This window comes from Asparagus officinalis, chromosome 10, assembly GCF_001876935.1.
Source record: "Asparagus officinalis chromosome 10, Aspof.V1, whole genome shotgun sequence".
NCBI classification, from domain to species: domain Eukaryota; kingdom Viridiplantae; phylum Streptophyta; class Magnoliopsida; order Asparagales; family Asparagaceae; genus Asparagus; species Asparagus officinalis.
This window is the reverse complement of record NC_033803.1, coordinates 66,441,209-66,454,465: the sequence shown is the minus strand read 5'-3', so window position 1 is coordinate 66,454,465 and position 13,257 is coordinate 66,441,209. Positions and strand designations below refer to the sequence as shown.

Below are 13,257 nucleotides of genomic sequence, written 5' to 3'. Positions count from 1 at the left end.
CCGCGGCTTGCGCTCATGTCGAGTCCTCTCTGACCGCTAAAAGCCGCACACAATGTCGTACGTAGTCTTCAACATCGCCCTCGCTAGCAGTGTCGTTATTAATAACGCCAAAAGTCCCACCTGCTTCACACGCATGCCGGAAGCATTATCCAAATCCTAAGCAGGATAAGCCTACGCCTAAACACGCCGTCGCCGGTTAGTCTTTCTCCAGTGAAAATGACAAAGATCTATGTATTCAAAATCATAGCATCAAGTCTAAGAAGCCGTTCATCTCTCTTAGCAACAACGTTATAGTGGAACGACATTGACAATCCACATTGCTAGCCCGACTCAAACGTAGTCCGTTAAAGGCCTTATCAAATTCCGTTAATGGCCTGAGGATTTGCCAAAATCTATGTTCTCGACAGCTCCCATCAGCTGAATCGGACGTGAGGCGAAGACTTGAAAACGCAATAACCTTGAGAGCGAAGATTTGAATGCGAATTTATAGTTGACACTGTGTCACCATCTCCTTGCCTCCACATGAAATCCTATAGAGAGCTTCTCTTATAGATTTTCCTCCCTACGTGTAATTGAGTAAGGGCAGGGACAAGAGTAATGAAAGCGACGATGCTCTTACTACAACAGTAATAATGAGAGGGAAGTATTAATGAGGAGTTCGCTTTTCCTCAGAAGAACGAATTGCACTGCGATGGTCGCCTTCTAGCTTTCAATGCAAATAATAAAGCGGTAAATTTGGAAGTTATCCCCAAAGAAAGTTCAGAACGACTGCTCGCAGTGGTCAGCTGAGCAGTGGTCTAGTAATGAGGAGTCCTTAATGAAGAGGGGAAATGCGTTAGTTTATAATCAAGACGCGCGAGCTGGAGCTTCTCTCCATGAACTTCTTTTCAGTATGTCTTTCGCATTATGTGAGGCCCTCACTTAAAGAATTTGTTACATCAAATTAGGATGTGGTGTGCAAGCGAATTATGAGCATGTTTTAGCAAGGGTCAAAGTGTTTATAAGTTACTTTGTGCTTATAAGTCTAAGAAGGTTCAGCTTTACACAACGTTAATGTAATGCGAATTGCGCATCCTTGTTAACTTAAGATTAATATTATCCCTGATAATAAAATACTAATTCATGGTTCCACGCTTATCATTATATCCTCACCTATGCGTGTCTGTGGATGACATGATAGAATGCGCGCGATTTTCTGTACTTCTTTAGTCTTCCAATGAACTAAGAAATATACTCTTGGCAAAAGCATTATGTTAAATACTGTCACATTGTATATGAGTGACAGCCTCAGAAAAAATATAAACTAAAGAGAAGACCCCGTCACAAGAAGCAAAACAAAAAACTTTAGATAAATGCATATGATAAAGGCTCATTTGTCTTGTTGGGATCCAAATGAATTCCTTTTGTCTCCCTTGAATAATAATAGCTAATAGTTAAAAAAAAAAAAAAACCTTTTCTCAATGCAAGCGTCGTTAAATTTTGCCTCTTTTCCCTGTAAAGGTTTAATCCTTCATAACACATAGAAAAAACTTATAATCCTTATTCCCCCCTCCAGTGAAAAGTGTTTTCCATAAGCGAGATAATCTGAACAAGTACGTAGTACAACCCACAAGCACATAATACATTCATCTATGAATCTGGAACTCCTGACTTGCGCCTGCTCATATATTCTCCAACGCTTTAAATAGAACTCATTAATTTTACTATGTAATCCATGTAAGTCTCTCTTCATGATGATATGCCATATTAGTTTCAGTATACTTGTTTCGTTACGATATTTACCCACCAGCACCTCTCTCAGTACACAAGGAAATACCAAGCCAACAAGAGCAACTGAGTAAGTCTTGAGAGCCACCCCATAGCGAATCCCTGCATAACTCTTCGACTTGAGCTCAAAACAGTTTCAGAACAATATAAGTACTAGTCCAGAATTACTTCTTGACTCGCGATAATGACGTTCAATCGCTCTCGAGCATGTGCGGGCCACCCGGATTAATCCTTCTTGACTCGGTCATGAGGACGTGTCATCGCTTCTCCTTTCGTCTCAGCTAATGTGCGGACATCTATAAGCATTTTTAGACGCCTACAGAACTCTCGTTAAACTTTAAATGACAAGGAGTTGATGCCGCTTTTTTTTTTCCTTTTTGCCCCTAATCTCATCCGAAATTTTGGAGGCTTCTGTGAAATAACTTAGCAAAAAGTAAATCTTTGCCCAATTAACCGTTTGCGCATGACAAGAAGATTGTATGGTAAGCCTATACACAACAAAAGCACCTAACTCAGGTTACATCCGATACTCAATGATAGAATCTCAAACCCTATGCTTGTCTCCAACGCAAGAGGCCTGCACGTCAACTTCACGCACTAGTCTTCACACTCAAATGAGTCCTGTTTTTATGCTTGTCCTATACAAAGCACGTGACAGCTGACGCCTTGAAATTTTTAATGAAGATGTAAAACAAAAGTTGAAGCCGCATTACAAAATTTTGAGGAAGAGTCAAGTGACCAAAGAAGAGACTATTAAACAGCTAGTCTATGAAGCGTATTTTCCTAATTAATCATTTTATTTTGTATGTTAAGAAAGAGCAAGCAGAGTGTAGCTAGATTTAGAAATGCTTTGCCAAATAAGCGATAATTTGACTTGTGTTTTTTTTTTTGAGCTGAAATTTGATTTCTTGGCTTGGCATATCAACACCTTGTCAAAATTCTTAAATCTTATACCCACTTGTACCCCTCTACAATATAAACACTAGTTTCAATTTATTTTCTCTTCAGTAAATGTAGCCCTCTAAAGAGAGCATAATAGTATGGCCATGAAAAGTGCATGATTATGTCTAATTAAACTCACGTTGGATGGAAACAAACATGTAATTAAACAATTAAACCAAACAGTAATGTTTTTGGTTACTAGTTTTCCTTTTTCTTTCATGAGATATGCGATAGCCACAAATTTAAGTTCTTTTTCAATATATTCGAATGCACAAATTTGATGTGATTCAAACAACAGAAATTTGCGTCGTGAAATCCTAATCAATAATCACAGGGGAGCGAGTACTACGTGCTCATGGTTGGTACCAGTCGTCTGACCCTACCAAACATTACATACTTCTTTGAAAGGTTATGTCTTTTTTCTACAAACTTTGTAACAAGTGAGTAGCATGTAAAATGCAATATTATATTATGCTAACGAGTAACTTCTTGTATACGTTCATGTAAAACAAAACTTAAATTTGTTAAAGCAATATAGATGCTTCGTGACTGAATGCTCTATGTATACCCGTAATGATAAATGACATTGTCACCTAGGCAAATAAGGACAAAATTTCAACAACGAGACCCTTTTGTTTTATTTGCAAAAAACGACCTATTTCGCCAAAACAAATTATAAAACCGACCTGTTCAGTCCCCAGCCCGCATCCAAAACTATGTCGGTTTTTGTAAAAATTTCCAAACTTCACGGCGAGTTCAACTCCCGCTTTGAAGTTAAGTCATTTTTAAACTTTACGGGAGTTGAACTCCTGTGAAGGTTTAATTATTCATAATCTTCACGGGTTCAACTCCCGTGAAATTTATCCCAATGCAATATCGCCAAGGCTGCTCATCGGAAGTTGAGACTGCACTTCACGGGAGTTGAACTCCGTGAAGTGCAGCGTCACGGTTATACTAAACATGCCACAGAATGCTGCGCATCTTTTTATACATACCTGTAACTCATATACACACCAATTTATTTTGCAAACAATCACAACAATATATACATGATTCCGAACCATGAATTAAACATCGCACGCGTAGTATATGAGAACAATAATTGAATCTTCAAAAGTTTAGTATTTAAAAAGTCAGGAAAAGTACAAATTTTAAAAACAAAAATAAGTTCAATACAACCCAATATAGCTCCCCTCCTTCCTCTCCCTCTCTTCCCCCTCCCCCTCGCTCTTCCCCGCCCCCTGGGTCCCTGCTGTATAATCCTCAACTATCTGCATGTATCGGTCTGTGTATATGAAGCTGCGAAGTGCCTACGTCCATCGGCATGCGAGAGTGCCTGCTCCACTCGCACATGCAAAGTGCCGGCTCCATCGCGCATGCAAAGTTCCGGCTCCATCGGCATGCGAAGTGCCGGTCATCATCACGTGGCTCGACTCTCGACGTGACGCCTGTCAAATGAGCGAGATCCTGTCCTCACGACCTGCCCGAACTTGTCGACGTGAGTCTTTATGAAACACCTGCCGCCGTTATGCTCTCTTGATCCTGGCTGACTGAGCCCTAACCCACCTGATCCTGAATCTCAGTCAGTGACGTATCAATATCAGCATCAATGTTATCTAAAACACGACTCGCCGCAGCGTTAAACAATTATTAAGACCAATTCAATAAAAAATATTATAATTAGCTTAGAAACTTACGTAATCTCTCTCGCTTCATCCCACTAGGCGATGTAACTATCTGATGGTGCGGCATTGGCATGTGTCCAGTGACGGCTGTGCGGTCGACTGCTATCCATCTAGTGGATAGTCCCAATACCACGCATATACGCGTATAGTCAACAGCTTGGGCCTCGTCATCCTGTATGAAACCCACCGTGAACCCACCATATACTATATAGCCTGCACAAACTAATGCCAAGTCAGTACGGTGCCGATGTAGGGCGCCCCGCCGACCGATCCGATCTGCTCTCGTGACAGGATCTGGAATAGCGAAGAGCCGTAAACTACCGCCAGCACACGGTCGGCGACATGCATCCTCACATGATCTCCAACAGAGCAATGTAACTCTGCGCTCTCCACAAGTTGGCGACTATCCCGCGCAGATAGGTGCAAGAATTGCATAAATTCAAGCTGCCGACGGTATAGTCGCCCTTAACTGCAAATAAAATAAACATTATCAGTATCATACAGAAAAAACTAGAATATCATCCTTCTTGCGTTTATATTTACCTGTGTCGTGGCTTGGAGACATCAAGCTACATTTCGGTAAAACTGACGTCTGACGCATCCGCTGATTTGTCTGAGCGAACGCACGGTTAGACCTATATGCCAGAATAGCGAATCACTTTCCAATCACGGAGTGAGCAATCCATTCATCTCCTTGAAGTTCATCGGCCGCGCGGATTCCTCTAAACGACATACTCATGATTAACATAACATCCGTCGACCTGTTGTTGGTTTTCCCCGTCATCACGATCTATTAAGGTCATGCTAGTAATTTGTTAAATCCCTCCTCTTCATCATCATTCTCGGATTCAACTTCCATTATCTTTTTGAATTCCCGTCTAGTATCGAAAAGCATCGAAGTCATGAATCGAAGGACCGCTCATGTATTGTTGATATGTGCTCCAACATCATTCTTGTTAGGAGAAAAAAAGCCTACAGAATCAACTTCAAGGATACCTCCAACATGCAGGAATACATTCCCTGGAGTTCAAAGATTTGCCCCAAATCCCCTCTGATGTTCTTCAATGAACAAATTCGACCGAACATGCTTCTCGTCGTGGTAAACTGAATTGAGACCCATATCGCTTGCTCAACTTGATATTTGAATGCCACTGTTCTCGTCCCCACAACCAGGATAATTGCAAAACCACACCTGAGCTGATACTTCACCGAGTTAGTAATGTAAGTTTGTGTAATTCATTAACCAACTCATGCGAAACTACACAATTTTTTATTATGAACAAACGGCTCACCGCGCTCCTCCTTCATAAAACAGGCATATTATTTTCGAGGATTATCTTCCCATCATAAGAAAACAGAGAATACGATTCGATCCTTCATCGTTAACTCTGAAGAGTGATAAAATTCAAGAATCAATATTACACGAAAAGCTAAAATAAATTAATTGATGTTAATATTTTTACATTTAGTAGTAACTCAATTTCCACATTAATTCATAAATTTCCACCTCTAAATCACAAAATTATTTAATTGTTTCTTCACAAAATTCGTAAAATAATCCACCAATTAAATTCTAAAATGCGAAGAATTCCTCGTAAATAATGCACAATTAAATTTCTAAAATCTAAATTTATGTCATACATACATGTAGTAACACTCATTTTCGCCATTAATTGATAATTCCCCTCTAATTTTCACAAAATTTATTGATAAGTTCCACACTAATCCCACAAAAAATTATTCGATAAGTTCCACATAATTCTTCATAAAATTTCACAAAAATTATTGATAATTTCCCCTCTAATTTTCACATTTATTGATTAATGTCCCCTCAATTTTCCACATTTCTTCACAACAATCGAATAAATAATTCACAATAAAAATTTTCTAAAATCTAGATTTTTATATGAAATCACAATCAAAATATGAGCAGTATACAAAATTAGAGAGTATAAATTTTTTTAGAAGAGATTTACCCGTTCTTTTCTCTGAGACTCGAGATCTTGACGTCGGCGAATGGAAAAGAGCGGCCGGCGGCGGTCGACGCTCCGGCCGGCCGGTCGGGCGCTAGCGCGGCAGGCGTCGGGGAATGATCTGGCGGCGGAGGTCGGAGCTGGGCGGCGCCGATGGGAACGACGGGAGAGTTAGGCCGTTGTAGCGAATGGCCGTCGGCTGGCTGGGTCACCGCGGCCTTTTATGCGCGCTCGCAAACTTCACGGAAGTTGAAACCTCCGTGAGTTTGCGAGTCTCAACTTCCGAGAGCAGATATGCAGAGCTACTCTCGCGGAAGTGAGACCGCACTTCACGGGAGTTCAACTCCGTGAATTGCCAGTCTCAACTTCCCCCGAGAGCGGCCGGACGAATTGTTAGCATCTGGCATAAATCTTCACGGAGTTGAACTCCCGTCGAAGTTTATGCAATAATTAAACTTCATGGAGTTCAACTCCCCCGTAATTTAAAAATACTTAAACTCACGCGGAGTGACGACCTTCCCGTGAAGTTTCGGAAGATTGTTAACAAAAACCGCACCTGATTTTCAGAGCCTGGGCCTGCAAAACAGGGTACGTTTTTGTAATTTGTTTTCGAAATAGTCGTTTTTGCAACATAAAAAACCAAAAAGGATATGTTTAAAATTTGTGCCAGCAAATTAATGTAATTTACGCGGGGAAGGAGAGAAACATGATTTAGCAGCGCCAACATTGAACACCTAACCTGGTTGGGAATCCAACATACACTCTCTCTCAATATCCGTTGAAGAATATATTAGATCAATAATTTAGACAAGTAGGAAAAAGAATTTGGTCTTCCATGCACATAAAAAGTTATTAAGAGAAGCCATTTGACTATTAATTAATATCTAGTCTTTTAATTTCTTGCAAGATCCTTCTCAACGCCATGAATCACTCCCTACGTTCGACGCCTCTTAAATTTAAATCATGCGCTTGAGTATGTCACCGCAAGCGGCCGTTTTGAAAACCGGATCTTAATGGCGACGAAAACATAGGCGTACTGATAGATTTCTGTCCAATAGCATTGGCGCACGGCGAACGTGTTCGTGCCAATATCTTATTCGGCGAAGACACGAATCCGTCGCCAATAACTTTGGCGGACGTAAAAACGATCCGTCGCCCAATGTTTTTCGGTCGCCAATAACTATTGCTATGAAACATTGAACGCACGGATCGTGTATTCCCAAATAGTTGATTGGCGACGACTCGCTGCTCCTCGCCCCAATAGTATTGGCGACGACACGTCTCCATCCAATGTTTTCCGTCGCCAATGACTTCCGTCGCAATGGTCATTGTCGACGCGAAAAAAACCATTGGCTGACGGGCAAAATCCGTAGCCAATACAAACATTGGCGACTGGTTTATTTCCGTCGCCAATGTTTATATTGGAGACGGATTTCGAATCCATTACCAATACCCCGTCGCCAATGCTCTGTTTTCTACTAGTGTTTTAAGTATGATATTCTATACGTAAAATGCGTCCATTTGGATATATAGATCACCTTTTTTTTTCTCCCTGACTATTTGTTATCTCAGCTCGCCAAATGAACGGGAGGCCACTTTCTGAGCGAAATAGTTCTGATAGGATTTCTACGCGAGTTTATGTATACTGTACCTGAAATACAAACATAAAACCTCAACTCACAAGTCCATGTCTCCTCTCTCGAAGAATATGTAGAGCAAAGACAATAAGGTTTTCAATTGTGATTGCTTGCTTCGGTCATTATGCAAGCTGTAATCATATATAACCATAGCCATGAAAGCCCTAGAAATTAAACCCCTAGGATCCAACAAAGAGGGCCTACGCGTTGAAAACCTTAGCAAGATAAAGCCAAACGCAGCACGCTAAGTTTACATAAGGGAGAAGGGGTAACTTTTTCTTACCTGCTCTCGCTTTACCTACATCTACATCACAAATATTTGCCTCATTTTCTTCTAGGAAACCTAAAGCACAAAAATTAATTGTTCTTTATTGTTGTCGTAGCTAGTCAGCAACATACAATATTTGTTCTTTATTGTTGTCGTTTCTGTAATATTAACTTAGCTTTTAATAACTTGATGATAATTAAAATTGTAGTTTAATGGGCGTGGTTAAGTTATATAGATTAAGGGTTAGGTACAAACAATATTGGAGTTACCCAAAAAAATATAAATAGAAAAGAGGAAATTAAATAAATAGAAAAAAGGTGCACAATCTAATAATTTTGGTTCAAAATGAGTGAGGATTCGGTTAAAATACTTCGTAGAAATGGATAATCTATATCATTCACGGGTGGTTGGAGAGTAAGCTTGAGAATTAAACTCTTCTATTTATAGTGTAGATTGCACCATTTTTATATGGGTGGTTCTGATAAGATCCTTACTGTACGCGCTTTAGCAATGAGGTGATTTGTACAATAAATAGAAGAGTTGTATTTCCTATATTAATTCTGTATCCATCCGTAAATGATATAGATTATTTATTTTAATAGGATGTCCTAATAAAATCTTTACTCTAGCGGGCAACGGAATATTAAAATCTAACATTTTGTTGTCCACATTATATCGCAACCAAATCATAACGTAATAGAATCCTTTCTATTATCCTTGTTGCTTCGCGTTTATTGTGCTTCTACATTTTGTCTTAAACAAAGGAATACAAGGGAATTTCTCCACTATTTTATTGCACTAGTACTCGTATTGGAAAAGATATTAAGGATGAACTATTTAGAAAAACTCCTTAATGACCCAAAATATGGGACCAATAGGGGGGACAAGTGAGGTGTCCCCCTCCTATTGGATAATGAGTTGGTCATCATTAATGATGGCCAACTCATTATCCAATAGGAGGGGGACACCTCACTTGTCCCCCCTTATTGGTCCCATATTTTGGGGCATTGTAGTAAAGCTCAACTATTTATTGGGTTGATGAATGGAAAAAAGAAAATCAATGAAGAATAGTTGTCTTTCTAATTTGAAGAAAATTCGTGGTGATGAGGACAAAATGAACCATTATTGCGGAGGTGGTAAGAAAGACAATAAAAATATGTTTGACAAATAGTTAATGAGAGAGAGAGAGAGAGAAATCGTGACTATTAATATACTATAACGAAATACGAAATAATTGGAGGCATATTCTCAGTAATTGGCAGCTAAATAGAAATAAATCTTTCATTAATGTTGATAGTTGAGACATGATATTAATTTCAAGGAAGAGAATTAATCAATTATTTCTATTGGGAGAATTGTTGAATTCTTCACACAACATCTCCAAGAACTTATAGCTAGTATTTTGATATTTAAATCCCGATATAATGTTATCTAGAGCTGTCCAAAAAGCTCATTGGCCCGGGCCCGACCGAGCAGGAACCCGGGCGCGGCGCGGGTTGGCTCGAAAACCCGGGCCAGACCTAGGTCTGGGCCGGCTCAAACGGCGCCCAGAATAGTAACTTTTATTTTTTTAAATTTTTTAATTATATATATATATATATATATAATATATATATATATATATATATATATATTATATATTATATATATATATATATATATATATATATATATATAATATATATATATATATTATAAAAGAGAGAGTACACTTATATATATATATATATATATATATATATTATATATATATATATATATATATAAAAAGTGTACTCTCTCTTATTGATAGGAGTTTTCACCTATATAATATATATATATTATAATAATATATATATATATAATATATAATATATAATATATATATATATATATATATATATATATATATATAATATATATATATATGGGATTAATGGGTATCCTTGTCATAGGAGGGATTTCCTCCTTGACGCCTCTAAAATCACATACTTGCATATAGTGATAAGGACTTATTCTAATAATAATTCTTTAAATTAACTTAATTTTAGTACACAATTTTCTCACACGTACTTGCATATAGTGATAATACGTTTGGAAGTGTGCCGAAGCATGTGTATTCGCTTAGATGCTTATAGACTTTTAAACAGGAGGTGAACTCAGTGAGGATGTAAGTGCTAAATTGTGTCATGGTGGGTGGTTGATGTTTGTATATATTAGTTATAAATATTTCACTCATTCATGGTAATTTTTGTAGGTCATCGATGCAATTTGTTAATTCGACTTTGTTATAAGATTGAGACAAACTAATAGTTATGATCGAAAAATACATGTTACGAGACCTTGGCTTGCAGTAAGTATTATCCTTGTTTTTCAAATCGGATGTTTGGAAATATTAATTATTAAAAATGTTTATTCCGCTAACAGTGGTTTAAAACATTGATGCCTCTTTGTAGCAAGCATTTCTGAAAGGAAATATTGAAATGATGGCAAAACGAATGAAGGAAAATGTTTCTCAGCAGAAGTTTTGTGAGTGTGAAAGAATTTTGATCCCAATTGTCAGCTCCGGACATTGGCATATGGTAGAGTTAGTGAGGGAGGAGAAAAAATTCTATCACTACTCCTCAATCAAGTCTTCCCTTTATACCGCCGATGCTGCGAAATTTAAAAATAAGTTTATGAGTTTCATAGAGAGTAATTGGACGTTGGGGAAATTAGAGCACCATGAACTTGTGTCAGTTGCCGCTCCTCAACAAGGACCGTACGTGTTTCATGCATTTACATTGTAATATTTCAATTTTTTCCTCGAAGGTAATTTTCAATGTCGTAATTTTGTTTTTTTGCTAAATGCAGAACCTTAGATTGTGGGATCTTTGTGATTGAATTCATTAATAGCATTGTCGAAAAGCGATCGATAACAATCTCACAAGGAGAGTGTGCAAAATACAGAGCAAAGTTTTGTGCAGCTCTCTTGTATGCACGCAATTCACCATATTTCTGACGATTGTAATTCACAAGGTAATTACTCAAATATTACTCTTTACACAAGCTAAAATAGATGGAAGAGCATGTCATTAATTCCTTAATTTTCACCGTGGGATTCTCTTTGGGATGCAGAGAACGCCTTTGATGTTTGGTCCATTGTTTCAAGTTGGCTTAAATCTTCCACTCGCTGCAAGATGTGAATTGTTATTGTTGAAAGTTAACTGAGAGTAAAAGATAGCCTGCATATTCGGTGAAGTAAAGATTCACTGACTACAGTGCATGCATTGCATATGGTTGCAGTGAAAACTAAAATAAAATGCATTGCATGTAGTTGCATTGAAAGTAATAAGGTAACGGTAGCAGGCAAATTATATATTCTCTTTTGATCAGATCATTAATTGAAAGCATGGGTTGCCATATCATCAATTTAGGATTTTTCATTACTTTCGATGTTTCATCTTGCATACATACTTTAGATCTTTGGATTGAATTCTCGAATGATAAATCCTTATTGACTCTTTTGTTACAGGGTGGGTGTGATTCTTTTGGGTAGTTTTGTTTGCTGCCAAGAAAAGCAAGGTCCTCACCAAGCAATCGCTAAGCATAACAAGTTCTACAATATCAGCATATTCTTCTTCTCGTCGATCCCATCAAGATGCTCCCTTGAAATCTTTACACTTGCTATGTTATGATATTGCCTTGCTTAGAAATATATTAGTGCACAAAATGTAAAAAGTGTCTGATGACACAATTTTTGTGGCCCTTTCTTTCACAGCTATGGTACATTTTGTTGCTTTTAAATGAAGTTCGGGTTGAGTTATATGCTAGTTTTGCTATGTTGATAAGATGACAGGGTGCAATATTCAATGTAAATCTAAAATTAGAGTATACTTATGAAAAACTTTTGTAACCCCTTAATCAATTTTTGTAACTCGTTAGACCAGTATTGTAACCCGTTGGTGAAGTTTTGTAACTCATAGTTCCGAAAAAAATTTGTAACTCCTTTAAAAAATTTTATAACTCCTTAGACTAGTTTTGTAACCCCTTAATCAAGTTTTGTAACTCTTACTTCTGGGAAAAAAAATTTATAACCCCTTAATCAATTTCTGTAACTCGTTAGACTAGTTTTGTAACCCGTTGTTGAAGTTTTGTAACTCATAGTTCCGAAAAAAATTTGTAACTCCTTTAAAAAATTTTATAACTCCTTAGATTAGTTTTGTAACCCCTTAATCAAGTTTTGTAACTCTTACATCTGGAAAAAAAATTTTATAACCCCTTAATCAATTTTTGTAACTCGTTAGACCAGTATTGTAACCCGTTGGTGAAGTTTTGTAACTCATAGTTCCGAAAAAAATTTGTAACTCCTTTAAAAAAATTTATAACTCCTTAGAATAGTTTTGTAACCCCTTAATCAAGTTTTGTAACTCTTACTTCTGGAAAAAAAAATTTATAACCCCTTAATCAATTTTTGTAACTCGTTAGACCAGTATTGTAACCCGTTGGTGAAGTTTTGTAACTCATAGTTCCGAAAAAAATTTGCAACTCCTTAAAAAAATTTTATAACTCCTTAGACCAGTTTTGTAATGCCTTAATCAAGTTTTGTAACTCTTACTTCTGTAAAAAAAAATTTATAACCCCTTAATCAATTTTTGTAACTCGTTAGACTAGTTTTGTAACCAACTGTTGAAGTTTTGTAACTCATAGTTCCGAAAAAAATTTGTAACTCCTTAAAAAAAATTTATAACTCCTTTGTTGAAGTTTTGTAACTCATAGTTCCGAAAAAAATTTGTAACTCCTTAAAAAAAATTTATAACTCCTTAGACCAGTTTTGTAACGCCTTAATCAAGATTTGTAACTCTTAATTCTGTAAAAAAAAAAATTATAACCCCTTAATCAATTTTTGTAACTCGTTAGACTAGTTTTGTAACATGTTGGTAAAGTTTTGTAACTCTTAGTTCTGAAAAACTTTTGTAACTCATTAATTTTTGTAACTCCTTCCAAAATTATCAACTCACAAAATG

The 13,257-nt window shown here is 37.2% G+C and overlaps 1 long non-coding RNA gene across 1 annotated transcript; it reads left to right on the top strand.

Annotated features, from left to right (window-relative positions):
* On the top strand, positions 10,556–11,779 carry LOC109826227. Its single transcript, XR_002243239.1, has 4 exons — positions 10,556–10,604; positions 10,708–11,012; positions 11,105–11,269; positions 11,766–11,779. It is a non-coding gene; the product is annotated as an uncharacterized LOC109826227 (long non-coding RNA).